Source organism: Leopardus geoffroyi, chromosome D3 (genome assembly GCF_018350155.1).
Source record: "Leopardus geoffroyi isolate Oge1 chromosome D3, O.geoffroyi_Oge1_pat1.0, whole genome shotgun sequence".
Taxonomy (NCBI): domain Eukaryota; kingdom Metazoa; phylum Chordata; class Mammalia; order Carnivora; family Felidae; genus Leopardus; species Leopardus geoffroyi.
The window spans coordinates 53,601,028-53,621,325 of NC_059339.1; the positions used below are offsets into that span (position 1 = coordinate 53,601,028).

At 40.3% G+C, this 20,298-nt stretch overlaps 1 pseudogene; it reads left to right on the forward strand.

Annotated features, from left to right (window-relative positions):
• Positions 1 to 11,611: 11,611 nt before the first annotated feature.
• On the forward strand, positions 11,612 to 19,723 carry LOC123587484 (annotated as a pseudogene).
• The last annotated feature ends 575 nt before the right edge of the window (positions 19,724 to 20,298 follow it).

The window sequence follows — 20,298 nt, forward strand, 5'->3', positions numbered from 1 at the left end:
CCCCCTACACTCCTCCCCGGTTTTATTGAAATATAGTTGATGTACAGCACTGTGTAAGTTTAAGGTATACAGCAAAATGACCTAGATTGTGAAATGATTACCACAGTAAGTTTAGTTAACCTCCGTCATCTCCTGTAGATACAAAAAACAGGGTTTTTTTCCCCTCTTGTGATGAGAATGCTTGTGATTTACTCTCCCCACTTTCAAATATACCATACTACAGTGTTAACTATAGTCCTCATGTGCATTATCGCCCACTTTATTTTTAACATGCCTGGTTCTTAGCCAGCAATTAACTTGAAGAAACCACTGTCTAGGAGAAAACTTACTTTGAAACATTAACAAATCACTTGAATAACTTATATAAGTTTGGGTTATTCAGTAGTATTGAGAATATTACTTCATTTAACTTTGTTTTTCTGTTTCTAGATACAATTGATATAATACACTTTTGAAGCATTTTTTTTTTTATGTTTATAAAGTGATTTTAGGCTCATTAGACCAACAGTTCTCAACCTTCTTGGTCACAGGACCCCATTACACTCAAATTATTGGTGTAAAAAAATTCTGCCATAATTATGATCCTAAATATAAGAAAACAGTTTTCTTATATTTAGAACAAAATATTCATAGAAAATGTTTTTGTAGAACTGACACACTTCCTACCTGTTATCTATTCCTCCACCTAAGCAAGAGGTTTCCTAACACAAATTTATGTATTTATTAATTTATTCCTTTAAAAAAAAAAAGCTTCCAACTAACATCCTACTAAGGTAACATCCTTAAGCAACTTGGTATGCAGTTTCTTTTAAAAACTTTGTACTTAAAGTCTTGATTATCAATCCACACATGCTTCCACTCTCTACCTGTTTGTTGTGGGGGACTTCATTTCTGTGTCCTAGCTGGAGCTTTTTGAAATTTAGATACCTCAAGAAGGTGCTTTAGGGATTCTGCAGAAAAACAAGTATTGTATACCAGATTAGGGAGATATAAGTTCCCAAGAACTTCCTTTCTTCCTCCCTCCGTCCCTTCTTTCCTTCCTTCCTTCCTTCCTTCCTCCCTCCCTCCCTCCCAACCTCCCTTTTGGAACTTAAGCTATGTCTTTAGCTGGCAACCTGCAGAACTCCAGCAGTTTATGGGGAAGACTAAGCTGAACAGAGATGATGATTTAGCAAAAAGAAAATAGGAATTAAGTCTGTGAAGGTAGTGCTGCGGAGCTGAGTGGAAGAGCACTTTTCTGAGCTACTGAGATTTTCCAGAATGTTTTCAGGCTATGGCATATCACATCCAAGCAATCTCCACAAGACAACTTCATGATTCTATATTTTAGTCTGATCAAAGGTAACAGGATCACCACCTGTGATTATGTGTTTTTGAGATATAATTGACATAACATTAGTTTCAGGTGTAGTAATGAAATATTTGTATATATTGTGAAATGATCACCATAATAAGTCTAGTTAACATCCATCACCACACACAGTTGCCAGTTTTTTTCTTATGATGAGAACTTTTAAGATGAATTCTTTTAACAAAGTTCAAACATACAATACAATATTATTAACTATAGTCACCATACTGTACATTACATCCCCATGAATTACCCATTTTATTTTTAGCATTTATTTATTTTGAGAGAGAGCAGGGGAGGGGCAGAGGGGGAGAGAGAGAGAATCCCAAGCAGTCTCCACACTGTCAGTGCAGAGCCCAACATGAGGCTCAATCCCATGAACCATGAGGTCTTGACCTGAGCTGAAATCAGGAGTCAGACGCCTCGCCGACTGAGCCACCCAGGCGCGCCCCGACTTACTCATTTTATAACTGGAAGTTTGTACTATTTGACCACCTTCATCTGTTTTGCCCATCTCCCCCTCTTCTGGCAAACACCAGTCTGTTCTCAATTTATAAGTTTGGTTTTTGGTTCGTTTGATTGTTTATGTTTATTTTGAGAAAGAGAGAGACGGGGAGAGAGGGAAAGAGAGAGACGGGGAGAGAGGGAAAGAGAGAATCCAAGCAGGCTCCACACTGTCAGCACAGAGCCTGACCCAGGACTGGAACTCACGAACCATGAGACCATGACTTGAGGCAAAATCAAGAGTTGGGTGCTTAACCAACTGAGCCACCCAGGCACCCCTGGCTTTTGTTTAGATTCCACATAGAAGTGAGATTATGTAGCATTTGTCTCTCTCTGACCTATTTCACTTAGCATAATGCCCTCAAGTTCCATCCCTGTTACAAACGGCAAGATTTCCTTCTTTTTTGTGGCTGAATAATTCCTCTATGTGTGTGTGTGTGTGTAAACCCTTAAGTTGTCCCATGTCTTGGCTACTATAATAATGTTGCAATGACATGGGAGCACAGATATATCTTTGAGATCCTGATTTTAGTTTCTTTGGATATATACCCAGAAGTGGAGTTGCTGGGTCATATGGCAGTTCTATTTTAATTTTTTGAGGAAACTCCATACTGTTTTTCACAGTGGCTGCTCTGATTTATGTTCCCACCAACAGTGCACAAGAGTTCCCTTTTCTGCACATCTCACCAACACCTACCTGTCTAATTTTTTAAAAATCTTTTAAGTTTATTTTTTTATGTTGAGAGAGAGAGCATGAGTAAGGTAGGAGCAGAGAGAGAGTGAGAGAGAGAGAGAGAGAGAGAGAGAGAGAGAGAGAGAGAGAGAATTCCAAGCAGGCTCCACACTGTCAGCTCAGAGCCCAATGCGGGGCTCAAACTCATGAACTGTGAGACCATGACCTGAGCCAAGATCAAGAATTAGATGCTTCACTGATTGAGCCATCCAGGCACCCCTTTTTAATTTTTTTAATTGAAGTATATTTGACTACAATATTAGTTTCAGGTGTACAACATAAGGAGTTGATAATTACATATATTATGAAATGCTCATCATGATAGGTCACAATATACTTGTTACTTTTTTTTATATATATAATAGTCATTCTAACACATATGAAGTGATGTCTCATTGTGGCTTTGATTTGCCTGATGATTAGAGAGCATCTTTTCACCTACCCATTGGCTACTTTCTTGTCTTTGGAAAAACATCTATTCAGATCTGCTTATTTTTTAATTAGATTTTTTTTTTTTTTTTTTTTTTTTTTTTTTTTTGCTATTGAGTTCTATGAGTTCTTCATATCTTTTGGATGTTAAATTTTTATCAGATACATGGTTTGTAAATATTTTCTCCCAGTAGGTTGCCTTTTCATTTTATTAATAGTTTCCTTTGCTGTATGGGAGTTTTGTTGGTTTTAATCCCACTTACTTTTTGCTTTTGTTACCTTTGCATTTGGTATCAAATAAAAGAAATTATCACCAAGACAAATATCAAGGAACTTTCCATTTATGGTTTCTTGCAGGAGATTTATGGTTTCAGGTCTTATGTTCAAGTGCTTTAAATTTTGAGTTAATATTTGTATATGGTGTAAGATAGTGGTCCGGTTTCCCCAACACTATTTATGTATTTTTTATTTTTAGTGTTTATTTTTTGAGAGAGAGAGACAGAATGTGAGTGGGAGAGGGGCAGAGAGAGGGAGACACAGAATTTGAAGCAAGCTCCAGGCTCTGAGCTTGGTCAGCACAGAGCCTGATGCGAGGCTGGAACTCATGAACCATGAAATCATGACCTGAGACGAAGTCAGACGCTCCACTGACTGAGCCACCCAGGCGCCCCTCCCCAACACCATTTATTGAAGAGCCTGTCCTTTCCCCCACGATATATTCTTGGCTCCTTCGTTGTAAATTAACTGACCATGTATGTGGGTTTGTTTCTGGGCTTTCTATTCTGTTCCATTGTTCTATGTCTCTGTTTCCATGCCAATACTATATTATTTTGATTACTATTGTTTTGTGATATAGTTTGAAATTGGAGTGTGATGCCTCCAGCTTTGTTCTTTCTTAAGATTGTTTTGGCTGTTCAGGTTCTTTTGTGATTCCATGTAGATTTTAGGATTGTTTCTATTTCTGTGGAAAATGCCATTGGAATTTCAATAAGGATAGCATTGAGTATGTAGGTGCCTCTGCTTTTGAATTCATAAAATAAGAAACTCTTGCAATATCAGGAAGATTTTGACTTCATCTCAAGTTAAACTTCATCGTTTTCTTCAGTCATTCCTCATGACCTGGTTTTAGTGTCACTTACCTTTTTGGTCTTCATTAGCTGATCCCAGTTCAGTTTTTTTAATGCTCTGAATTATTGGCTCCATGACTGCGATATAGTGCTTTAAATTTTTTCTTTTTTCTTTTCTTTTTAAGTTTATTTATTTATTTTGAGAGAAAGAGGGAGGGAGGGCATGAACTGGGGAGGGGAACAAGGAGAGGGAGAGAAAGAATCCCAAGCAGGCTCCACACTCAGCAAGGAGCCTGATGTGGGGCTTGATCCCATGACCTTGGAATCATGACCTGAGCAGAAACCAAGAGTTGGCCGCCCAACTGACTGAGCCACCTACGTGCCCCTTAAGTTTTTTTTCTGATCAACGCAGAACGATTTGGTACTGTTGTATGATTATATTTGAAACCATATTTTAATCAGAATTGCTCAATGTATCAACAATAGCCATATTGGAATGAACCCAAATGTCCATCAACTGATGAAGATGTGGTATATATGTATACATATAGTAGTATTCCATTATATATATATTTATATATATATATACATTCTTTTTCATCACCAAGCAGTATTCCATTTTATATATTTTATTTTATTCATATATATATATATATATATATATATATATAAAATGGAATACTATATAATGGAATTCTTTTTCATCGCCAAGTAGTATTCCATTTTATATATTTTATTTTATTCATATATAATGGAATACTACTTGGCAATGAAAAAGAATGAAATCTTGCCATTTGCAACAGCATGGATGGAACTGGAGGGTATTATGCTAAGCAAAATAAGTCAGAGAAAGACAGATATCATATGATTTCACTCATGTGGAATTTGAGAAACTTAACAGATGATCATAGGGGAAGGATAGGAAAAATAAGATAAAAACAGAGGGGAGAGGCGCCTGGGTAACTCAGTTGGTTAAGTGTTTGACTTCGGCTCGGGTCATGATCTCGCAGTCCGTGGGTTGGGGCACCGTGTCCAGCTCTGTGCTGACAGCTCAGAACTTGGAATCTGCTTGGGATTCTGTGTCTCCCCCTCTCTCTGCCCCTCCCTGTTCCCTTTCTCTCTCTCTCTCTCTCTCTCTCTCAAAAATAATAAAACCAGAATGGGGGGTGAACCATAAGATCTCTCTCTGTCTCTCTCCTCAAAAATAAATGAATGTCAAAAAAAAAAAAAAAAAAACCCAGAGAGTGGGGCAAACCATAAGAGACTCTTAAACACAGAGAACAAACTGAGGGTTGATGGGGGTGGGGAAAATGGGTGATGAGCATTAAGGAGGGCAATTGTTGGGATGAGAACTGGGTGTTATATGTAAGTGATGAATCTCTGGAATCTACTCCTGAAGCCAAGACTACACTGTATGTTAGCCAACTTAAGAATAAATTAAAGAGGGGCGCCTGGGTGGCTCAGTCGGTTAAGCGGCCGACTTCGGCTCAGGTCATGATCTCATGGTCCGTGAGTTCGAGCCCCGCGTTGGGCTCTGTGCTGACAGCTCAGAGCCTGGAGCCTGTTTCAGATTCTGTGTCTCCCTCTCTCTGACCCTCCCCCATTCATGCTCTGTTTCTCTCTGTCTCAAAAATAAATAAACGTTAAAAAAAAAAAAAAGAATAAATTAAAGAAAACAAAATTGCTCAGGTATACGAACATTGATAGCAATTTATATCAGTTATAACCTCTAAAATGTTTTTCATAATTTAGGACCTTCCATTTATGCCTAGTGAATTTTCTTTTTCAGTTTTGGCTCCTTGTTGCTGCATACATGTTTTGAATTTTAATTTTGGCATTCAACATATTAGCTATCACTCCAAGATGTATTTGCAAATTGGATAAATGAGGCCTTGACCTTGTTGCACAGGACGAAACCAGCCCAGGAGCAAACCATTAAAGACGGCTTTAGTCAGGTTTCATCCATTAATAATAGAGTATGGTTATCAAACCACTTATGAATAAATTTAAATCATCTAGTCTCCAGCTCTTGCACATTGTTCACAAGCCTAACAGTTCTCAATCTACTGGTCCAGTAAATGTGTTCAAAAAAGAAACGTATTCAGTTCAATTTGACTTAGTGACTATACAGTGGGTCCTTTATTTTACTATTTTCTAATTGCTTACAAGCCAGCTACTCTAGAATTTTGTCAAGCAACATAATTCTCACTGGTAATTTCCAGAGAACTCTGCCTCTGTCTTTGGAAAGTTGTTTCTATTAAGAATACTTAAAGGTGTCTGAATGTGGGGTGTTGTATGCTCTTCATTAGTGATAGGTGTATGATTTCAATAGAGCTGGAGGTTTTTATTTCTTCCGTTTGTTGTATTCTTGAATATTAGGGAGGACATTCTGATTCTGAAGAAGTATTTCTTGCACAAAATTCAGCAGTTTGATCCAGATAGGGTTTCTTAGGTACTGAGTGGTTGGTGCTTATTGAGGGCCTATGATATCATGAGTACAACACTTTTCAGTGCAAGCATGTCTAAACAGAAGTGAAGTTCAATGTCGGGCTTATTCCTTTCAGATTTCTGATAAATGACCCTGCAGCTTATTATGTGATGTAGCCAAATATGTTAAGGAGGTAAGTTGATCTGAGGTTAATGAAAGCTAGAATACAGGAAAGGTTATATTTATTTCATAACAGTTTGAGTTGGGTTTAAGACATCACATTATTTAATCCAGGGATGGAAATGTACACATGAAATCAAGGCCTGTCCCTTTGTTATTCTAAACCTGGGACTTACTGGGGGCACCTGGCTGCCTCAGTTGCTGGAGCACGTGACCTTTGATCTCGGGGTCGTGAGTTCAAACCCCACGCTGGGCATGGGGCGCCTAGGTGGCTCAGTCGGTTAAGTGTCTGGCAGGTCATGATCTCACGGTTTGTGAGTTCGAGCCCCTAGGCTCTCTGCTCTCAGCACAGAGCTCCCTTCGGATCTCCTGCCTACCTCTCTCTCTGCTCCTCCCCCACTCACACTCTCTCTCTCTCTCAAAAATAAAATAAAAACATTAAAATAAAATTTAAGCCCCATGGGTTGGGCATAGAGATCACTTAAAAACAAGAAGATAAAAGAAACCTGGGACTTACAGGCTTGTCTCTTGTCTTACCCTTATCATTGCTCAAGGATTATTTGTGGTAGTTCCTTGATAGCATCACAAATTTAAAAGTGAGTATTGTCATGATCATCATAGATTGATATTCAACCCACCTTAGGAATATGACAGGGCTGGGCCCCCGGCGTTGTCTATCTTGGGTTATCTGTGGACCCAGGTCCAAAAATCAAAATCTTGAGGTGAGGCCAGAGGTCAGTTCATGTATGACCAGTTCAAAAGCACTGAGCCAAGAGGGAAGAGATGAACTGCAGTGCTGTGGTTCGGCGATGGACATGTTAGTCCCGGAAGCAGACCCAGAGCAAGAAAAGAAGGAATGAGGTCTGAGCACGCGGTGCTGTGGGGCTGGCTCAGGTGAACCTTAGCAGAAGTGGATTCTCAGAGCACGGGCATCCCTTTCATTGTTTTCATGCCACCTGATGATTGGATATGAAGCTTTCACATGGGAGGCTCTCAGCCAACAGCTGTCCTTGTCACCATTGTCATGGGGTTGTCCCTCTTATACTGAGACTCGGTTATCTGGAACTAGAGATATGAATACACATGAAATATTATTTACTTGTATTCATGTATCTTGAGCTTCAATTTCTCTAGTAACTAAGTGTATATTAAGTATTATTTTCCTTAGTAGAAAAGATGGAAGTCAGGGTTTATATCCTGTGAATCTTAATTCTGAAAAGTCCCTTCTTTCCTAGATGGCGGTCTCAGAACTAGTTAGTACTTGTTTTATTTTACTGTGTTGAAATATTGCTTTCTCTTGGCCTATGTGACACTCAACTCTCCTTGGTTTTCCTTAGATTCCCCTCCTACTCCTTCCCTGCTGGCTCACCGTCTTCGACCTGGCACTTACTTACATGCTAGAGTTCTGGAAGGCTCAGTCCTTTCCCCTCCTCTTTTCTCGCTGCATTCTTTGTCCCTAATCAGAGATCTCATCTTTGCACGTCAGTGATCATCTTTGTGCAGGTTTCAGGTACCATCTTTATGTTGACCGATCTCAAATTTTCCTCTGTGCCTCTCCTCTGAGCACCGGCCCTGTATGTCTATTTGCTTAGCATCTCTGATTGTCTTGCAGGCACCTTAAATTCACGATAGCTATCTTCTCCTCACACCGAGGTTTCCGTGTTCCAGAACTCAGAATCATAGTACCTTCTAGCACTTGCCTAAGCTGAAAAAGCCTGGGAATCATCCTTGGAACTTGTCTTTTCCTTACTTCACATATCCAATTCATTATCAAATGCTGTTATTTTTTTTTTTTTAATTTTTTTTTTCAACGTTTATTTATTTTTGGGACAGAGAGAGACAGAGCATGAACGGGGGAGGGGCAGAGAGAGACAGAGACACAGAATCGGAAACAGGCTCCAGGCTCTGAGCCATCAGCCCAGAGCCCGATGCGGGGCTCGAACTCACGGACCGCGAGATCGTGACCTGGCTGAAGTCGGACGCTTAACCGACTGCGCCACCCAGGCGCCCCTCAAATGCTGTTATTTTATCTCCTAAATAGTTCTTTGCTTTTCTTCCTGTCCACTCTCCTCCTACTACCCAAAGACATCATCCCTACTTGTGGACCACGATCAGTCTTCCTGAATCTGCTTTTGCTCGCCTTAGTATACATATCCTCCAGGTGGTCATCATTTGCTGGTTAAAATCATCCAGTGTTCTCATGAGAAAAAGAAAAAAAGTTCTTAACGTGGCTGCAGACTTCCCTGGTTTGCTTCCTCTTTAACCTTCCCAGCCTCATCTGACACCACCCTCCTTACTAGAGACCAGGGTGGGAGAGCCACAGATTCCCATCCCCTGAAGTTGCCACATGCATCCCCAACCCAGTCTTCACACATGCTGTTTCCTCAACATAGGACACCTCCCCCCTCATGCCCTTCTCACCTTATTTGTTCACGGGCGTTCTGACATCCCTATGCTCTCAGAGCACTCACGTCCCACCTCCCCGACAGCTGTTTTCTGTGCTTCCCAATTAAACTAAGTACTTACACTTGAGTCCTTGGATCAGCGTCTACTTCTTATGAACCTCAAACCAAGATATGCAATAAATCTCACAGTGTGTCTCAGAGTGTGGTGCCTGACCTCGCGGTCTCAACATTATCTGGAAATCTGTTAGAAAAGCAAATTCTTTTTTGGAATACAATTTTTTAAAAGTTTATTTATTTATTTTGAGAGAGAGAGAGAGAGATAGCGTGAGTAGGGGAGGGACAGAGAGAGAGAATCCCAAGCAAGCTCCACGCTGTCAACACAGAACCCAACGCAGGGCGCTTGAACCCACGAACCATGAGATCATGACCTGAGCTGAAACCAAGAGTCAGATGCTTAACCAACTGAGCCACCCAGCCTCCCTGGAAAAGCAAAGTTTTAACCCAGACTTCTGATATAGTAGCTCTGAAGTTGGGGTTAGCAATCTGGGTCTTAACAAAGCCTTGAGGTGATTCCCACGCACCTCGAAGTATAGAACCACTGGAGTAAGTGATACTTTGTGTCCCAAACAGAAAACCCATCTCTTTCCCCCTTGTTCCAAATATATCTCTAAAAAGTTAAAACAAAACAAAACAAAACAAAACAAAACAAAAAAAACGGGGGGGTGCCTGGGTGGCTTAGTCAGTTAAACATCTGACTCCTGATTTTAGCTCAGATGGTGATCTCATGGTTTCAGAGTTCAAGCCTGGCGTTGGGCTCCGTGCACTGACCCTGTGGAGTCAGTGCTTGGGATTCTCTCTCTCTCCCTCTCTCTCTGTCCCTCCCCCACTAGCACTCTTTCTGTCTCTCTCAAAATAAATAAATAACTTTAAAAAAATAAAAATAAAAAGTTAAAAAATTTAATATTCAGAATTTTTAAAAGAATCTTAGCTATTTGGGGGCACTAACCATCTTGAAAGGATTCTTAAGAGTTTTAGACCATCACTGCTTTTTATTCTTCTATACATTCCATATACAAGACTGATCCCATTAAAAAAAATTGATGTTATTCAGACATGCAGTTACTTTGATTTAACTATTTCCCACTTTCCTTTCTTACTGAGATCGGTTTATGATAACGTTATTAAAATTTCCTTTCTAATACCTTTTTTTGTTTTTAATGTCTTTGGTCTGGGGATCATGCTACCTTTATCTGAACTCTTGAAATCTGATTCTGTCCCCCACTAATTCATGAGTAATTTTCCTTTAAAGATTTTTTTCCCAATCTATTAACACATTCCATTCAAAGTTCTTTTCAGTTGTACCTTGATAATTTGACAATCTGTGTTTTTTTAGGAGATATTTATTCCCAACAATGTTACATATTTTCACTGTCTTCCAATATTGAATCTCTAACTGAAACTCTGTTCATATCTTGTGCTTCTGTAATGAAGCCAGACACTTGCCAGTTTAGCTTCTCTGGTCCAAATATTAGTGGAGTTTCGAACACAGGAAGATTAATTTCATCAACTTTCTTCCACTATAAAAATGGTGGCAGACAGTTTTCTTGTCCATAGGAATGCAAGAACATAAGGAGAAATATTTGATAATCTTAGAATTTGAGTGTTATTTTTGAAAACTATAAATTGTGTGTACTGTTTTGTTCTTTTGTTCTTTGGTATTTACCAATTTCTGCACACTATAAAAATAATAAATTCCTTAGCATGGAAATCAATGCAATTTTCCACTAGTCTCCATTACACAATCTACAATCTGGTTTAAGTTAACTGTTTGAAATTCTCCCCAAATACTCTTCACTTAGTCTCTTTTCTTTTTTCTTTATAGTACCTCTCCTTTAAGTTTTTTTTTTTTTTTTTTTTTTTACATTTATTTATTTTTGAGAGACAGAGAGAGAGCGCAAGTGAAGGAGGGGCAGAGAGAGAAGGAGACACAGAATCTGAAGCAGGCCCCAAGCTCTGAGCAAGCTGTCAGCACAGAGCCCGAGGCAGGGCTTGAACCCATAAACCATGAGATCATGACCTGAGCCGAAGTCGGATGCTCAACCGACTGAGCCACCCAAGTGCCCCTATAGTATCTCTCCTTTAAATTCTTTTCCCATACCTCATTTCGAAATTTGATTCATTCATAGCTCAACAATATAAATTAAATGACTAACCTAGATATGTTCTAGTGTTTACGATGTATCAATGAAAAAAACAAAAATCTCTGCCTTCATGAACCTTATATTCTGCTTGATCTTTAGGCAGAATTTATTACTCAATAGCAATTTATACCTCTAATAGAACATTACAATTAATTTGTAATAAATCTCTTTCCCAACTAGACCAGTTGTTTTCAACACTGCCTGCTCACTAGGACCACCTGGGACCTTTGGAAAAACAAGCATACTCAGATTCCATCTCCAGAGGTTTTTATTTATTTGGTTTGGTGGGGGGGGGGGGTGGGGGGAGGCCCACATGATTCTAATATACAGCCAGGGGTTGAGAACTAACCACTGCACCAGAAGAGACTATGAAGTTTTTGAGGGTATGATAATGTTGCTCATTTGGTATTGCCCAACCTAACACACAGTGGGCGATCAACACATGTTTGTTGAACTGTTTTGTGGCAGTAAGGAGAAATGGCACCGCTCTCCCTTCACTGAGGGACTACGATGTTGAGATAATAGTCTCTAAGGGGACTTGAAGGAATTGGATTCATTTTAGGTAATGATTACGATGCATAATCAATAAAAATTAACAGGCAATATCCAGCTCTTCCTGTAAGTGGCCCGAGGTCATCTCTGGAAATGGTTTGCTACTCACTTGACCAGAAGACCCTGCAAAATGATGCAAATCAAGAGGTTCAAGTCTTCGTGTTCACCTTGAGAACACACATGAAGCTGTCCAGGCCATCAAGGGTATGCATATGAGAAAAGCCACCAAGTATCCAAAGGATGTCACTTTACAGAAGCACTGTGTGCCATTCCATCACTACAACGGTAGAGTTGGTACATGTGCCCAGGCAAACAGTGGGGCTGGACACAGGGTCGGTGGCCCAAAAAGAGTGCAGAATTTTTACTGCAGGTGCTTAAAAATGCAGAGAGTAATGCTGAACTTAAGGGTTTAGATGTAGATTCTATGGTCATTGAGCACATCCAGGTGACACAGCCCCTAAGATGAGACGTAGAACTTACAGGGCTGGCTCCTGGTCGGATTAACCCTACATGAGCCTTCCGTGCCACAGTGAGATGATGCTTGCTGAAGAAGAGCAGATTGTTCCTAAACCAGAAGAAGAAGTTGCACAAAAGAAAAAGATATCCCAGTGGCGCACGGGTGGTTCAGTTAAGTGTTCGACTCAATTTCAGCTCAGGTCATGATCTCACAGTTTGTGGGTTTGAGCCCAGCATTGGGCTCTGCAGTGATGTGGAGCCTGCTTGGGATTCTCTCTTCCTCTCTCTCTGCCCCATACCCCACTCGTGCTTGCTCTCTCTCTCGCAGAATAAATAAATTAAAAAAATTTTTTTTGAAAACCTGTTATTAAAAAAAAAAAAAGATACCCAGAAGAAACTGCCCGTCCCCAACTCGTGCACACACACACTCTCTCAAAATAAATAAATAAACATTAAAATAAAATAAAGATTACATGGCAACTGGGGATAGAGGAGAACTCTAATTATGTGTAGACTCAAAAAAAAATGTGCAACCTTGCCATGATTTTAAGCTTTGGGGACAGTTATTATCCTGAAGGATATAAAGTGTTGTGATACATTTTCATGATTCTGTGACAGGAAAACTGGAAGCTCTGGGGGAAGGAAGCACGCATTTCTACTTTTTATCTGTCACGTAACGTCTTGTTCCTAAATACCAGGCGGAGTTAGCTGTAGCCACGAACATGCAGAAGGTAAGCGGAATGGCGTCTAATTAAGGGTGTAGGCAAGCGGCACACTGAACAGGCCGGCTAAAGCACATCCACTTAATAGCCACAAGGTGGCAGCCTAGAACTAGGACATGACGGCTGAAAGGTTCGAAAACCGAACACCTTGAACACTCTCCAGAGCGGAGAATGGAGAGCAGGTCTATTGAGGCAATCCAAAAGGAAAAGAAAGAAAGAGATTGTAGTACCTACAGCATTCATCTTTAGAATTTTGTGTCCCCTAGAATAAAAGCCAGACACACACACACACACACACACACACACACACACACCCAGACACGGCAAAGTCTCATCGAATGCACGCTTAACTTGCCTCGCTCCCCGAGATTCTTTTATTTATTTATTTTATTATTATTATTTTTAAGTTTACATCCAAGTTAGCTAGCATATAGTGCAACAATGACTTCAGGAGTAGATTCCTTAATGCCCCTTACTCATTTAGCCCATCTCGCCTCCCGCACCCCCTCCAGTAACCCTCTGTTCTCCATATTTAAGAGTCTCTTATCCCCCTCCCTGTTTTATATTATTTTTCTTCTCTTCCCTTGTGTTCATATGTTCTGTGTCTTAAAGTCCTCATATGAGTGATAACTTGCCTCACTCTCAAGAAGCCCTACATGAGTTTGAGATGTTTCATGCATGAGTTGGCTGTTTCCTCACGTGTTTTCTCAGGTGGACGTCACTTCCTTTGTACCATTTAGGGTATGATTTTTCAAGACTATTTAAGGACTTCCTGAGAGAAGTTGTGCTTTGATTTTCACCTAACATATTTACTTTTTTTTTTTTTTTAGTTTGAGAGAGAGAGAGAGAGAGAGCATGAGAGGGGGAGAGGGGCAGAGAGAGAGGGAGGGAGAGACACAGATTGAGAATCTTAAGCAGGGTCTAGATCCCACAACCCTGGGATCATGACCTGAGCCAAAATCGAGTCGGATGCTCAACTGACTGAGCCACCCAAGCACCCCTAACGTATTTACTTTTGAGCTTAACCCTCTTATAATATGTTACTCTACTCTGCTTATGAAAATATACTTTTACAAATGTGTATGTAGATTATACATAAATATATCTTATGTGTTATAAATATATCTAACATATAATGATAAATTGGGAAACCAATGTTTTCCATCATTCCTTGCATGCAGTAGGTGCTCAATGTATGTTTACTGAACTGAAGGGGAACAGAGATAAAGTGCCTAGGAAAAGGAAGGTAGAGACTTAGCAGCAGAGCAAAAATTCAACACAATGTAGAAGTCATCGAATGTCATAGAGCAGAGGCCACGGTACACAGGGTCATACACTACTCAACATAGTGTAGACAGGTAAACAAGCAACGGGGGAAAAAGAGAATTCCCACTTCTCTGCCTCTTCTCAGAGCAAAACTACCACATCCAGGAGGCCGTGAGACTCAGGGTCTCTTCCTCTGGTTGGATTCAAACTGTCACCATGTCTACATGTCTTTCTAGTGATTTGAACACCAGTTCTTCTAAGATGAATATGAAACTTTAGTAAAAATAAGAATACCATGAAGCTGATTACCGGAAGGCAAAGTTCTGAGGGTAAGCATGCAGTTTGAACTCATATGTCCAGTACTGTGCACAGAGTAAGTACTTAATAAAGACTGATTACAAACCCAACCCCTCCAAAAAGAAGTTCAGGAGGTAAGCACTGAACCACATGAATGTAGGGAATTACTGGAGGACTGAAAAGGAAATGTTATTTATAGTAAACCATTTATATACTCCTTCAAACATAGCTTTTGTTAAGTATCCAACAAATCACAGTTACATTTGAGCAAAGTCGCCTTTCCCCAGACACACACTAGGCTAAAAGCAATGTCTATAGAGAGGGTAAAGGTTACCATATCACCCTGCCTTCAAGGAACTTATAACTTAGTGGGAGAGGATGATGTGTCCATAAAAAAAAAAAAAAATTCAATGATGTATGGCAAAAATAAATGCTGTAGAATCCCAGAGGAGGGAGAGGTCATTTTTTTTTTTTTTTTTTTTTTTGACGTTGAAGCATTCATAGAGGAGACTGCCATTGACCAGGACTTTGGAACATGAATCAGACATAGATAATACCAGGAGGGGGAACATGGTTGGAGCAGAGGGCCAGGGAACAGGCTCGGGAAGGTGTACTTAGGAGGGTGAGGAGACGAGAGTCACAGAACAGAAGTTCGTGGAGGGTGTGGCACGAGATAAGACAGAGATACATATGGGGCAGAGCCGAGGCTTCCTGGGGCCAAGCTCACGAAGTCTGTTCTTTATCCTAGAGGCACTGAAGGTCTTTGAAGAGGGTAGTGAGCCGGTGGAGGCTGAACTCTTGAAAGATTATGCGGTGTATGTTGATTTGGGAATGATGAGAGATTTAGATGGTATTTTATTTTGTTTTTTAAAAATTATCCAAACACCATAAAATACAATCTGTAGCTGCCATGTGTATGTAAATGTTCAAACGTATTATAGTCAATAGATTTATTACACAATTATAACTAAGTCACAAAATAAATAGGAGAATCACATGTTATTTTAAATACAGTATTTTAGAATTCAGATGTTACTGGGGAGTGGATGATGAATGAGAGGAACAATGGCTATGACTTCATTTGGAAGCCACATTCCCAACCCTACCTGGAAGGCTGAGACCAGAATCTTAGTTTTGAAAGGCGCTTTCTGTGGCCAGCAGGGCAGTGGGTCGCTATACACTATGGGGTGTCAAAGGGCCAGCTAACCTGAATCAAAAGTTCTCTTGTCCAAGATCTCCAGCCAACTGCAGCACAAACCATTTTTTTTAATGTTTATTTTTAAGAGAGAGAGAGAGAGAGAGAGCACGAGCACAATTGGGGGAGGGGCAGAGACAGAGAGGGAGACACAGAATCTGAAACAGGTTCCAGGCTCTGAGCTTTCAGCACACAGCCCAACATGAGCCTTGAACTCAGGAACAGCAAGATCATGACCTGAAGTCTGACACTTAACCGACTGAGCCACCCAGGTGCCCCAGCAGCACAAACCTTTTGTAAAGACAAGTGGTATCCACATTTTCACTTATGTAATGGAAAAATACATCTGCTATAGTCTGGCAGTTCATCAAAAGATTAAATACAGAGTTACCTTATGAACACAACAATTCCACTCCTAGTATATGCCCGAAAGAAATGAAAAATATAGCCACATTAAAAACTTGTGCAAGAATGTTCATAGCAACATTATTCATAGTAGACAAAAATTGGACACAACCCAAATGTCTATCAAATGACGAATGGATAAATAATAAAATGTGGCATATTCATATAAATGAAATATTGTTTAGCAATAAAGAACTGAAATACTGATACATTCCACAATAGGGATGGATCTTGAAAATGTTATGTTAATTGAAAGAAGCCAGACACAAAAGACCACATATTGTAACATTCCATTGATATGAAATGTCCAGAATAGGCAAATCCACAAATCAACAGAAACAGAAAGGAGATCAGTATCTCCAAGGGTCGAGTGGGTCGTGTGGAAAAGGAGAGTGACAACTAAAAGGTACAGGGTTTCTTTTGGGGGTAATAAAATGTTGTAAAATTGATTGTGGTGTCAGTTACACAACTCTGTGAATATACTAAAAGCCACTGAATTCTACACTTCAAAAAGGTGAATTATATGGCATGTGAATTTTATCTCAGTAAGACTGTAACCCAAAAAAGGCAACAGACACATGAAAAGACGCTCAACATCACTCATCATGGGGGAAATACGAATCAAAGCCACAATGAGATACAGCCTCACCCCTATCAGAATGGCTAAAATAAAAAAACACAAGAAACAACAAGTGTTGGTGAGGATGTAAAGAAAAAGGAACACTTGTGCATTGTAGGTGGGAATGCAAACTGGGGCAGCCACTGTAGAAGACAGTATAGAGGCTCCTCAAAAAATTAAAAATAGAATTACCATATGATCCAGTAATTCCACTACGAGGTATTTACCCAAACAATCCAAAAACATTAACTTGAAAAGATATATGCACCCCTATGTTTATTGCAACAGTATTTACAGTATCCAAGATATGGAAGCAACCCAAGCGTCTATTGATAGATGAATGGGTAAAGAGGTGGTAGATAGATACAATGAAGTACCACTTAGCCATAAAAATAAGTGAGTTTTTGCCATTTGCAACAACATGGATGGATCTAGAGAGCATAATGCTAAATGACATAAATCAGAGAAATAAAATGCCATATGGATCCACTCATATGTGGAATTTAAGAAACAAAACAAAGAAATAAGAGACAAACCAAAAAACCAGACTCTTCACTGTAGAGAACAAACAGATGGTGACCAGAGGGGAGGTGGGTGGGGAAATGGGTGAAATAGGTGAAGGAGATTAAGAGTTCATTTACTGTGATGAGCACTAAGTGATGTATAAAATTATTGAACCACTATATTGTCTACCTAAAATGAATATAACACTGTATGTTAATTATACTGGAATTAAAAAAAAAAAAAAAAAAAAAAAAGACTGACCAAAAGAAAAATGCCTGCTGCAGTATCATGGTACTGGAAAGGATTTCTTTCTTTCTTTCTTTTTTTTTTTTAATTTTTTTAATGTTTACTTATTTTTTGAGAGAGACAGAAACAGAATGCGAGTGGGTTAGGGGCAGAGAGAGAGGGAGACACAGAATCCGAAGCAGGCTCCAGGCTCTGAGTCATCAGCACAGAGCCCGACACGGGGCTCAAACCCACGAGCTGTGAGATCATGACCTGAGCCGAAGTGGGATGCTCAACCGACTGAGCCACCCAGGCGCCCCTAGGATTTCAAGATATCGTCTAACATAGTTTAATCAATTAGATGTAGTTCATCTAATATAATGGCAACCAATTCATTGAGCACCGATAACACGCTGGGTGTTTGGATGTGATATTGTGAAAGCCCTAAGGAATGGCACTTGGCTCAAACTGGATCAGAGAGAGTTCCCTGGAGGACAAAGCTGAGAGTTGAAGGGTAGTCAGTCATCGGCATGGTGGTACTCAACAGTTTTGCGGGGGTAGTTTTGGGGAGCGCTGTGCAGGGAAGCCATCTATGCTTCGTATAATTGGTGAATAAAGTACCAGATTAAAAGGGGCAGGAGACGCAGCTAAAGATGTAAACATAGCATGAAAGGCCTTGAGTGCCAATGCTGTATAGACTGGACCATGGAAGCGTTTACTCCAGAAGATGACACAGTGTTTGCATTTCGGACAGATCACTCTGTACATGGGGAAGAGAGAGTCACAGGAGGCCATATTGACCGAGAGGATCAGTTAGGAGGCCAAAGTCCAGAAGAAAGACATGCTTGACAGAGTGAAAGGGTACAGTTGGAGGGATGATAGAGGAGAGAAGGGAGGAGAGAAAGGATTTCCAAGATGTTGAGGAAGGAGTATGAGGAAGAAGAAATTCAGAAATCTAGCACTGTGGTTGATGTGCCCAGGTGGAAGGAGCCCTTAACTGCAACAAGCTTGCAGAAGGTGGAGTTGCCCAGAGAAGACCAAAGTGAATTGAGTTCTAGACCTGTTGATTTTGAGAGATGTCCACATCTTGGATCTTGGATCTGAAGCTTAAGGATAAGAGGTCAGTGAAAGCACAAGAACAGATTAAATCACCCAAACTGATGTGTGATAATAGTGAATAGCTGTTAACATTCATTACCCACTTTCTGGGAGTTCATATGTATTACTTATTTGATTCTTCCCACAAACATTTTCAGTTGATACTTTTACCCTATTTATGGAGAAATGAGAGATTAGGAATAATAATTTCTATAACCTCCCCCCAAACCTACCTGTCTGCTTCATGTACGTGGTCGGTTGGCTTCAAGTATTTAGTCTACGGTGGATGAAGGTCACTCTGCTCGGAGTGCAATCCCTCCGCTTAAGTACTAGATCTCATCCTTGCTCACTTTGGACACTGTTTCAACAGCTGTCCCCTCTCTCCATCCATCACAAAAATTTCCCTCTCCACTGGATCATTCTTGCCAGCCTACAAACACAGTGATTTCTCCCAGTTCAAAGAAAAGCAGATCAAAACTCTCTCTTGATCCCCATTCTGCTTTCTTGCTCATGCCTCCTTTTTCTTCTTCCTTTTACACCTCAAAAGAGTTGCCTCTATGCATTGTCCCTAACTTCTCTATTTCCTTCTTATATGAACTCAGTTCATATAACTTTTATTGCCAAAATTGTCCTTAGCAAGTGGCCAGAGACCTCTGTTTCGCTAAATCCAAGGATCAGCTCTCAGTTCTCCTCTAATGTGACGCATCTGCAGCATCTGACTCAGTTGATTGCTCCCTCTCTCTTTTTGTTACTTGCTTCGGAGGCTACCACAGTCCCTTGGATCTTCTCTTACCTCTCTGGTCACTCCTTGTTAGCGTCTTTTGCTTATTCCTCCTCAAATCCCTGAGCATTTAGTGGGTAGGGTCCCTGCACGCAGTCCTTCCAGATCTTCTCTCTTCTACTTTACGTCTTGTTGGTCTCATCCAGCCTCATGGTGTTAAATACTCTCTGTATGTTGTTAATCTCAGAATTATATCTTTAGCCTATGCCTGTTCCCTAAATTCTGTATTCACAGATCCAACTGTCATCTTCGATTTGATGTCTAGAGGAAAACTCAAACTCAACTCGTTCAGACTAAACTCTTGATCTCCCTCTTCCCATCCAAACTTGATTGTCTTTCATTTCTTGCAATTTCAGTTAATTGCAACCTCTAATATTCTGGTTGCTCAGCCCAAGAACTTGGACTCATCCTTGATTCTTCCAGCTCTCCCATAACACACATCCCAGTCCAAATTCTGTTGACTTGACCTTCAAAAGATGTCCAGAATCCCACCTCTTTGCTCCATTCCCATTGCTGCTCCCCTGGTCAAAGCTGTCATCTGCTTCTCTGTTGATTTTTGCAATAACCCTTTAATAATCCTCATTTGCTGACGTTTCAAGCTATTCCCAGTATAGCAGCCAGAATGGTCCTGCTAAGACTGATTTGATCTTGTTATTTCCTTGCTCAAAATCATCCATTGAAGGCTTATCCCACACAGAGTAGAAGTCGAGGTCTTGGCGAAGTCTTACAAGCCCTCCCCTCTCTCTCTCCACACACACACACACACACACACACACACACACACACACATAGTTGCCTTCTTGACCCCTCCTCTTTCTACTCTCTCCCTCATTCGCTCCAGCCAACTGTCATTCCTGCTGTTCTTTGAACGTATCAGGTG